General features: G+C 56.2%; 1 pseudogene; it reads right to left on the bottom strand.

Moving 5' to 3' along the window:
• Nucleotides 1–2723: 2723 nt before the first annotated feature.
• LOC130830875 (putative uncharacterized protein encoded by LINC03040) lies at nucleotides 2724–8047 on the bottom strand (annotated as a pseudogene).
• Nucleotides 8048–9961: the final 1914 nt, after the last annotated feature.

The following is a 9961-nucleotide window of genomic DNA, read 5'->3' on the forward strand; positions in this document are numbered from 1 at the left end:
ATAGTGTTTTCAGAGGCTAGAACCCAATACATCTTTTTAAATGAATGAGACTATAACCTTTGTAGGCTTCATATTTCTTATCTGTAAAATGAAAATAATACTATTTGACACAAGGGTCCTGAAGAGGGAAGTAGACGATGAATGTGAATTTCCTGTCACTGCGCTGGACAAATCACAGATGCTCCAGAAACAGCTCTCACGTCCCTGCCCTTTAATGTTTATAGATACACGTTCTTTTCTGTTTAAATCCTTTCTGTTTAAAAACAACGCACATTTTTGGAGTCCTTTGCCTCCAAAGCACAACTGGCTTCTTGTAGCTCAGGTCTCTTCTGGAACGTCAGCTCCTCACAGGGACATTCTTTGATGACCCCATCTAAACAGCCCCACCCACCCAACACTGTCCGTTCCAGTGGTTGTCTCATCATGACCTCAACTTGATTCATTTGTGACTTGTTGATCTGTCACTCCCTCCCTAGAACGTGAGCACCATGAGGGCAAAGACCTAGGCTGACTTTTCCGTTCCTGGAGCCCCCCGTGCCCAGAGCCATGCCTGGCACCACTTAGCAGTGATCCAGGAGTTTCCAAGGCTGAGGCTGTGAAGTCTCTAGGGGACAAATGCCAGCGTGTGTGTGTGTGTATGTGTGTGTGTGTGTGTGTTTGGGATAGAGGATGGTGAGGTATCTCTCCCTGCCCTCATCACGCATCCCAGGGAGGGGGGTTGGGGAGACTGTTATGTCCCCCCGACACACTCCTGGAGGGAAATCGTGAACCATGGTCCCTTCAGGGCCACCTGGGGATGTGAGGGAGGGGGCGGGACCTTCTTTGCCTGGTGACCCCTGAGCACAGTCCATCTGCCGGTAAGGAGGGACTGGGCTGCTTCTGCTCTTCCCCTGCTTTGGAGGGACCCGCCCCGCTGCCCTAAGCCAGGACCCCAGGCCCAGGCCTGCCTCTCCTTGGTGCCATTTTTTTTCCCCGCGTGGTATTTTCTCCTCTCCTCACTCTTGCCTTCCTGTCACCAGAGTCTGACAGGGCCCCTCCTACCTGCATTCTCTGTTGTCACCAAATCCTCACACTTCCAGCTTGAGGGGTGCTGAGGTTCCCTGTGCCTCCTGTAGTGGGGAACGCTACCCTACGGGGGCTTCCTGGTGCTCAGCCCCAACCCTGCCACTCTGGCCTTTGTCCTGGGAATGGGGGGAGGGATTCCAGAGAAAGGCTGCCAGAGGCTCCCGCTGGGGAAGGGCACTCAGTCCCCACTTGAGCCCCCTCCCGCCCCAGCTGAGGGGCCCAGTGCTAGACAAGCCTCCTTGACTTCTGGCTCAGGTGGGCATGGAGGGTTTGCACGGACCCAGCTTTGCACCCAGGCCCTTGCCCAGCCTCCATGGCATTACCCAGTGTCGCAAGGACTCCCCCTACCAGCTCCGGTCCCCGCACCCCGCGACCCCTCGGCCCTGCTCCCTAGACCGCGGCGGCCCCTCATCCTCAGAGCCGTCAGCACTCCCAGTTCTAGAGCTCCCAGCCCTGGGAGGGCCCCAGAATGTTTGCACAGGGGATTTCAGGCTTCAGAGGTTTGTGAAGGGTGCTCTGTGGAGTGCCCCGGAGCTAATCTGCGTGCACATGTGTGTGTGTGAGTGTGAGTGTGAGTGTGTGCGTGTGTGTGATGGACTATTAAATACTGGGGCTCGGGGCCCCCACTCCTATTTCAACCATAGATCCTCAAACTTTTTCTGTTACCAGTGGAGACTCCACATAAGTTGCTATTTAAGTAAAAGGATCTATTATTTTTAAAAAAGAAGGGTTTGAAAATCATGAAACCTGGACAAAACTCATCTTACGTATGGGGAAATTGAGGCTCAGGGAGCAAATGGCTTCTCAAGGTCACAGTGGGGTCAGTGGCGGAGCTGGTACCATACCAGGCTGCCTGGCTCACAGGCTGATGTTTTTGCCAAGACCAGGCCAAAATGTCCCTCTCAGGAGGTGGCAGGTAGGGGCGGAGTGCCAGGAAGGCCTCATCCAGAGAAGCGGGTTAAGGTCACAGCCTCCCCACCCCCTGGGCCCCCTGTGAAGTGCCTGGGAGAACAGTTGCATTGGAAAGGTGGCTGCGTTCTTAACTGGAGGCTTGAGGTTTGGGAATGGAAAGGGGTGGGATGAGGGTGGAAGAGTGGAGTGGGGGCGGCGGACAGGGGTTTGTCCTCTGGGTCACTCATACCCCGTCCCCCAATTAAAACACCAAATGCCCTCCCGTCATTTTGAGACTGCTTCTCCATTCCCCCGTGGTCCGTCTGACAGTTCTCCACAGGAGGAAGATGAAGGCTGCTCCACACGCAGCCCCCGCCACAGCGCCTGTCCCCTTGGAAGCAGCCCGCCACCCCCAGCACCTGACTTCCAGGCAGAGGGAGCTGGTGGCAGGCATACAGGGGGCTGGGTGGCACTGAGGTGATGACTCCTGGGCTGGGAAGACTGTGAAGAAGGGGGCTGGGATTTCAATCTCAGAAGTCCCGTGGCCAGCCCCCTACTGGCAACAGCAGGAATGGCACAGTAGGGGGCTCTCTGACACCCCCGTGTCTCCTCCCAGTGTCCAGATGGGCACCTGGGAAAATGCTATTGAATGAACAGCCGTGTCCATCCTCCACTGGCCTCTCCACAACGCACCTCCTCCCCGCCCCCCCGCAACACCCCTGTCCTTTAGAGACTACAAGGACTGAGTTATTCTTAGTAGGTTTCATTCATCAAAGTGTGACAAACGGTGTCCTGGGAGGAATGCCTGGGCACAGCCAAGAGCCAGAGGGGTGGGGTGGGGTGCAAACGACCCATCCGAGGGGAGAATCCAATGCCGTCAAGGAGCTCCGGACTGAGGCGAGACCCAGCCCCGCCCTCAGGGAGCCCCCATCTGAGGGGAGACACGGCCCCGCCCTCGGGGAGCCCGGTCTGAGGGGAGACCCAGCCCCGCCCTCGGGGAGCCCCCGTCTGAGGGGAGACCCAGCCCCGGCCTCAGGGAGCCCCCTATGATGAGGGATACTACTCCCACACCCTACTCCCCTAGCCCTCAGTGAGATTCCAGTCTAAGGGAGAGATCCAATATCCTGCCCTCAAGGAACCTCTAGTCTCATGGTAGAAAAATACCATACCACTCCTGCTGGAAAAGATATGGTGCCTACCCAAGGCAGAGACTGATATTCAATATGAAAAAAGGGGCTGCCAGAGGGGTTTCCAGAAGCATACGCAGCCACCACTGCCACCACATGTGGGGAGCCTAAAGAGGGGCTCGGAGGGACACTCATCCTGGCACGCTTACCCAGAAACATGCAAAAGCTATAAAGGTGAAACAGTGCAGACTGAGATCCTAGAAAATGAGTAAAAGGGTAAAGGTACAGGCCAGGTGGGCTGGTCTAAACCAAGGTCTCAAACTCAAATGCCTTTGGGGACCTAGTCTGGCCACACTGGCCTCTGCCAATGGGGAGGGCAGCCCGCATTGTCCGTAGGCTCTTACATTCACTATAAAAGCCACACACTCACTGAAGGCCAAAAAAAAACCTCACTAAAGATTAAACTTGGCCCGAGGCCATGCGTTTGCAATCCCCTGGGCATCAGGAAAGAATTCCTGATAGAGGAGAGGCTTGAGCCTGGTTTGGATAAAGAAGCTGACAACCAAGCTGCTCCCCTCAAGTCCTGGCCACCAGGCTTGGCTTCTGCATCTTCAAGGCCTCCTCCCACCCTTCCTGGGATGGGAGACTTGAGCCACTCTTCACCAGCTCCCTTGTGGCCAATAGGCCACAGCTGGTCGCCTGACAGCACTCCCGGACTTCTATGGGGGTATCACCTTTCTTCGCAGGAATGTAATTCCCCTGTCAGGGGAAGGAGCCTATCCAGCTCCTTAAATGAGCTGATCTGGAAGTTCTGACTGGGTGGCCTTCCCTGAGAGTCTACTTTTCTGAGCCTCAAGTGCAAAATGGGATACTATTGCCCGGGTTTCCAATTGGCCTCAGTGACCATGTCTACGATAGGGTCCTGCCCTCTCCCCACTCTCCCAGTCCCTTCCAGCAGAGATCTCAAAGGCTGTAGGCTTACGGGAGGGGAGGGTCGGGCTTCCCCACTTCAGGCCTGGGGACAGGTCTTCAAGTGCCTCCCCTCCCCCCACCCCAGGTGGGGTCTCAAGGCTCTCTCCTGGGACCAAGGGGGCAATCCCGGAGGGCGGCGGGAGGCGTCGATGCGCGCGCTCCCGCGGACAGCGCACGGGGGACAGGCTCCGGGACCGGGGAGGGGCGGCCTAATTACGGCGCGTTAGCCCAGCGCCGCCGAGCGCCGCGGAGGAGAGCGGCGGTGGGTAATTAGAGCGCATTAGCTGTGCCCCTGCAATCCTGTAATTTCTCCGCGCGCTCCGGGTGTGTTGTAGGAGGTGAAGCGATGCAGGCTTGGCTCTGAGTCAGACTCTCGGAAGCCCAGATGAGGACGCAGGGGACGGCAGAGGTCGCAGAGAAGCGACTCCTGCCGGGGCACGCGCCGGCGCCTTCCCGTGGCACGGAGTCACCTGTCCCGTGGAGGCTCGCACTGCGTCCCCACTTCCGCGGACAGAGCGGGGCGGGGCCTGGGGCGGGGCCGCGGGGGGGGGCGGGGCCCGAGTCGCCTCCCGCCTCCAGGGGGCGCTCCTCGGTCCTGCGGCTCTTCCCCAGGCTTCGAGTCCCGTCCCGGGTACCCAGCCATGTGGCGGGCTCCCCTCGCACAGGTGGACCGAAAGAGGTGCAGATGCAACGCGCGAGGCAGAGACCCCCGAAGTCCGCCAGAGGCGGGCCACAGACCTAGGGCAGTGAGAGAAAAGAACTCAGAGACATCAGAAGGGAGTGGGGGCGCTTGTTCTAGCCGAGCCCTGAAATCAATTCTGGGGGAGCTGGGAGGAGCGAGCGGGGGGCAAGGCTGGGAGGGGAGTTTATTTATTAGCCAGATTAGCCAGCATTAATGGGGGAGCGGTGGTGGCCGGCGGCGGGGACATAGCTGGCATAGCTGGCATAGCGGCGGGGCCTCCCGCGGCGCGGGGCTCAGGCGGCTTCAAAGGGGCTTAAAGAGGCCCGTGGTGGCACTGCCACGGCCCCGCGGGGGAGGGCGTGGGCGCGGGCGGCGGGGGAGAAGGCGGCCATTGTGCACCGAGGGATTAGGGATCAGGCCTGGAAGGAATTTTAAACTGCTGCGAGCCGGCGCCCCAGGACTCCCCTCCTGCCCCTCCAACTGCTCCAGGAACAGGAGCTCGCTCAGATGTTTACCTGCATTTCCGTGTCTGCGGGTCCTCCTGGCCTCGGATTGGAGGCATCTAGGGTTGTCAGATTTGGCAAATAATACAGGATGTCCAGTGAAACTTGAATTTCAAATAAACAATGAATGCTTTTTTAGTAAGCGTATGCTCCATGTGTTGTATGGGATATGCTTACACTAAAATATTATTCATTGTTTATCCGAAATTCAGATTTAACTGGACGTCTTGTATTTTTTTTTCTAGCAGCCCTAGAGTTATCGAAATGTCTAATCTGTGTCTGCAACAGATGGGGGGGTGCTCCCTAAAAATTCAGTGGGGCTGTGTCTCTACCCTCAGACTGCAGGTTTAGAATGGAGCTCTGATGGTAGAGTACATGTCTCCATCAGAATAGGAGCTTCTTGAGGAGGGAGGCTGAACTTCAGATTGGAGCTTGGAGGTCAGTGTCTGTGTCTTCATCACACCGGAGTTTCCTGAGGTGGGGCCTGTGTGCTTCCTGGAGGGCAAGTCTGTCTCCTTTCCTCCTCCAAGCAGGTGGTGGCCCTTCCCCCATTGGTGTAGTTTCCTGCCTACAGGGGGCGCTAGGGGCCCAGAGGACTGACCTACAGATGGATGGGTCCTGTTTCTTGGCACTCAGGGCTGCAGGTTCTCTAGGGTTGGAGACTTGGGGGGGGGGGTCCCTATCCTGTGTGGCTCTTGACCTGGTCCTGGTCCCTGTCCAGCAGTCAAGGCCAAGCCTGCCTTGGCAGAAGCTGTGGCCAGCACGTGGGAGAATCTCCCAGCCTGGGTACCCACAGTTTCTGCCAAGAAGGGACAGTGTGGTCCTCGGTGCAGAATGGCCCTGCCCACCTCCTCCTTCCCCATAACCATTGCAGCCAAGCCTCTGTCCTCCATCAACCTCACAAACCCCACTACCCAGGCTTTGCCTGTGCTGTTCTCTATGCCTGAAGCACCGTCTCTGTCTTTGAGGACAGCTGAAGTCTCACCACATGTCCTGGTTGCTCTCGCCTTCAGCAGGGTAGGTATGGCCAAGTAGGTTGTTTGTGCCTGGGGGTCTTGTGAAAGGAGACCTCCATCCACTCCTTCCTTCTTCACCAACCTGGGCCACAGGGGCCAGAGAGGGGGCAAAGGTGGGGATGGGGAGAGATGGGAAGATTGGGGGAGTGTAGGCAGAGGGGAAGCGAGGGGAAGTAACAGGAAGCCTTGGCCACCATCTCCTCCTCCTCCACCCGCACTATAGCCCCTTCCCAAATCCCCTCATCCCCCACCCCAGGGCCTCTGAACTCTTTTCCCTTGAAGCTGAGGGAAGCCTGGGAGAAGCCCTTTCCCACGGTCACAGCCTCAACAACCCCCACCCCCTGCTTCTTTGGCCATAGCCACCTCAGCTTCTACAGAGCACAGGCCTGGCCTGTTCCAGCCCCGCAGGGCCCCCTCTTTGAGCCGGGGCGCCTGCTTCTGCGAGTGGCATCACCCCACTCCTCAGGCCGACCAGTCATCAGGTCAGCAATTAGCTACTTCCTCTCGGCCGCATGAGGCCACCGAACGTCACAGCCCCTCCCCCCTGGCCAGCCGGAGGCGGGAGTGCTGGGGGGTGCCCCCCACACTTTGTAGTCAGCGCCAAGTCCTGGCACGACCTCCCCCCACAGCCCACAGAGCGCTGGGGTGTTGAGCCTTTCATCTGGGGAGCTGGGAGCTCCCTGCGCTCCTAGGGGCGGGAGCAGCCACGCTGCTGCCTCCTCCCTCCATGTCACCCCATCCCATTGGGTGAGGACACTCCCACTGCCTGGGTGGGGCGATGCCAGCTCAAGGGCACCTCAGCCCCAAGCGAGCGAGCGGGTCTGGGCCTGAGATTCAGGTGTCTCTGTCCCCAGTCATAGGCAGTTTTCACCAGGTTCTCACCTGGGGCCCGGGAATCTGTGCACTGAGGATGGTGGCAGTGACCTGGTAAGTGGGGAGCAATGGGGCGGCACTCTGCAGACACCCAAATGTGCAGGGGGGCAGGCTCTCCCTGAACACCCACGGGGACTTGCACACTTGCACCTGGGCACGCTCACACATCCAGCCTGGGCAATGTGTGTCCCATTGCATCCATGCACTCAGGTGTCTCTGACAGGCAAACCCACCTGGAGGTACACCACATGCCCAGACACCCCCTCCTCCTGTGTGCACACAAACCCACCGACATCCTCGCCGACAACAAGCTTACCACCACACCAAAACCAAAACCAGGACACAACAGAGGAGCCTAGTCCAGGAGGATGAGATGAGAGACCACCCCCAATCCCACCCCCTGCTCCCCGCCCATGGATCCCCGCCCATGGATCCCCGCCCATGGATCCCAGCCCCTGCTCCCCGCCCATGGATCCCACCCCATGGCCTTGGGGTCTTCCTGAGAAAGGGTGGGAAGGTTGTGTGGTGGGCATGTGGGCAAGTGGGAGCAGCTGTGGTCTAAGCCTGGGGGCAGGGTATGGATTTCCAGAGAAAATGAAAAAAGTCCAACAAATGTAAACAAAATGAAATCTTAGGCAGATCATTTAACTCCTTAGGGCCTCAGCGATTGCATCTGTAAAATGGGGATATTAAGGACACCATTTAAACTTGGTTGGGAAGTTTAAAGGAGGTAACTGGCTCAGAGCAGGCCTCCAGCCCACATAATTATTGAGGAGACCCTCCCAATGTCCTGTCTCTGGGTGGTGGGTTTGCCTACAAGAGCTGCCCTGAGGAGAGAAGCAGCCCTCATCCTGGGCCTTACCTCACCATGTGCTCACTGCTGGCTTTCTCCACTTCCTGGCGTCCAGCCCTGGCCATGCGTTGGGACTGATTGGGTGCTGTTCCCGATTGGCGTGGGGGCAGGGCCTGGGAGGGGCCGTCTGGCTGCCCCGCCCCTACCTGACTGGCCCAACAGGTAGCTGACTGCTGGCTTTCAGCCCAGGAAGGGGATGAGTCAGCCCGTACAGCCCAACCCAGGCAAATGGGGTGCAGGGGACAGGAGCTTGGGTGGAGGGGCCTTCTAGGAACGTTCCTGGAAGAGGACCTGGGAACCACGCTGCTGCCTGGAGGCACCGCCTCAGCCTACCAGTCTGTACCCAGCTCAGCAAACACCCTTGTCCTTGCTTCTCACAGCGAGCCCTCCGCCCTCTGGATTCGCAGGGCCGCCCCAGCTGGGAGCTGGGAGCTGGGAGCTAGGACTGCGGCCATAATGCTGCCTTGCCACCCTTCTCTGTCCTTCAGGAAGGCTGTCCTAAGCCATGGGCACGGGAGCACCGGTACACACCTGCTCCTGTACATTTGTCTACAGCCACATAAGCACAACCAGAGATGTGTTCCCACAAGCACAAGCACACACATACCCTCACTCCTCCCTCACACTTTTACACACCCACATAAACACACAGTTTCACACCCCCACTCGTGTACACCACACACAGACTTGCAGAGTCATAGGCACTGGGGTTGGCTGAATTGTGTCCCCCCCAAAATATGTTGCCCTCTTAGTCCCCGGTACCCATGAATGTGACTTTAGTTGGAAACAAGGCCTTTGTAGATGTAATCAAGATGAGATCTAACCGGATTCGGGTGGGCCCTTAATCCAGTGATTGGTGTCCTTTTAGGAGAGAGATTTGTAGACACAGAGAAGATATGGAGACACACAGGGAAGAAGGTCATGTGATGATGGAGGCAGGGATTTAAAAAATTTTTTTTGTATTTCATGTGAACATCAATTTATTTTTAAAAATTTATTTATTTGGCTGCGGTGGGTCTTTTTAAAATTTTATTTACTTATTTTTTATTTTTTTAAGAACTTTTATTTGAGATTCAGTTAACATACAATAAACTGCGTATATTTAGAGTGTACAATTTGGTATCTTTTTCTTATTAGTAATGTATATATGACAATCCCAATCTCCCAATTCATCCCTCCCACCCTCCCCCATCCCCCGCTTTCCCCCTTGGTGTCCATCTGTTTGTTCTCTACGTCTGTGTCTCTATTTCTGCCTTGCAAACCAGTTGATTTGTACCATTTTTCTATATTCTGCATATATGCGTTACTATACGATATTTGTTTTTCTCTTTCTGACTTACTTCACTCTGTATCCATCCATGTCTCTACAAGTGTCCCAATTTTGTTCCTTTTTACAGCCAAGTAATATTCCATTGTATATATGTACCACATCTTCTTTATCCATTCATCTGTTGATGGACATTTAGGTTGCTTCCATGTCCTGGCTATTGTAAACAGTGCTGCAATGAACATTGGGGTGCATGTGTAGTTTTGAATTATGGTGTTCTCTGGGTATATGCCCAGTAGTGGGATTGTTGGGTCATATGGTAACTCTATTTTTAGTTTTGTAAGGACCCTCCATGCTGTTCTCCATAGTGGCTGTAGCAATTTACATTCCCACCAACGTTGGGTCTTTGTTGCTGCACGTGGGCTTTCTCTCTAGTTGCGGTGAGCGGGGGCAACTCTTTGCTGTGGTGTGTGGGCTCTGAGGCATGCATGCTTCAGTAGGTGTGGTGCACAGGCTCCGTAGTTGTGGCGCATGGGCTTAGTTGCTCCAAGGCATGTTGATCTTCCTGGACCAGAGGTCGAACCCACGTTCCCTGCTTTGGCAGGTGGATTCTTAACCACTGTGCCACCAGGGAAGTCTCAGAGGCAGGGATTGGAGTGATGTATCTCCAAGCCAGGGAATGCCACGGATTGCCTGCAACCACCAGAAGCTA

Source organism: Hippopotamus amphibius, chromosome 11 (genome assembly GCF_030028045.1).
Source record: "Hippopotamus amphibius kiboko isolate mHipAmp2 chromosome 11, mHipAmp2.hap2, whole genome shotgun sequence".
In the NCBI taxonomy this organism is placed as follows: Eukaryota; Metazoa; Chordata; class Mammalia; order Artiodactyla; family Hippopotamidae; genus Hippopotamus; species Hippopotamus amphibius.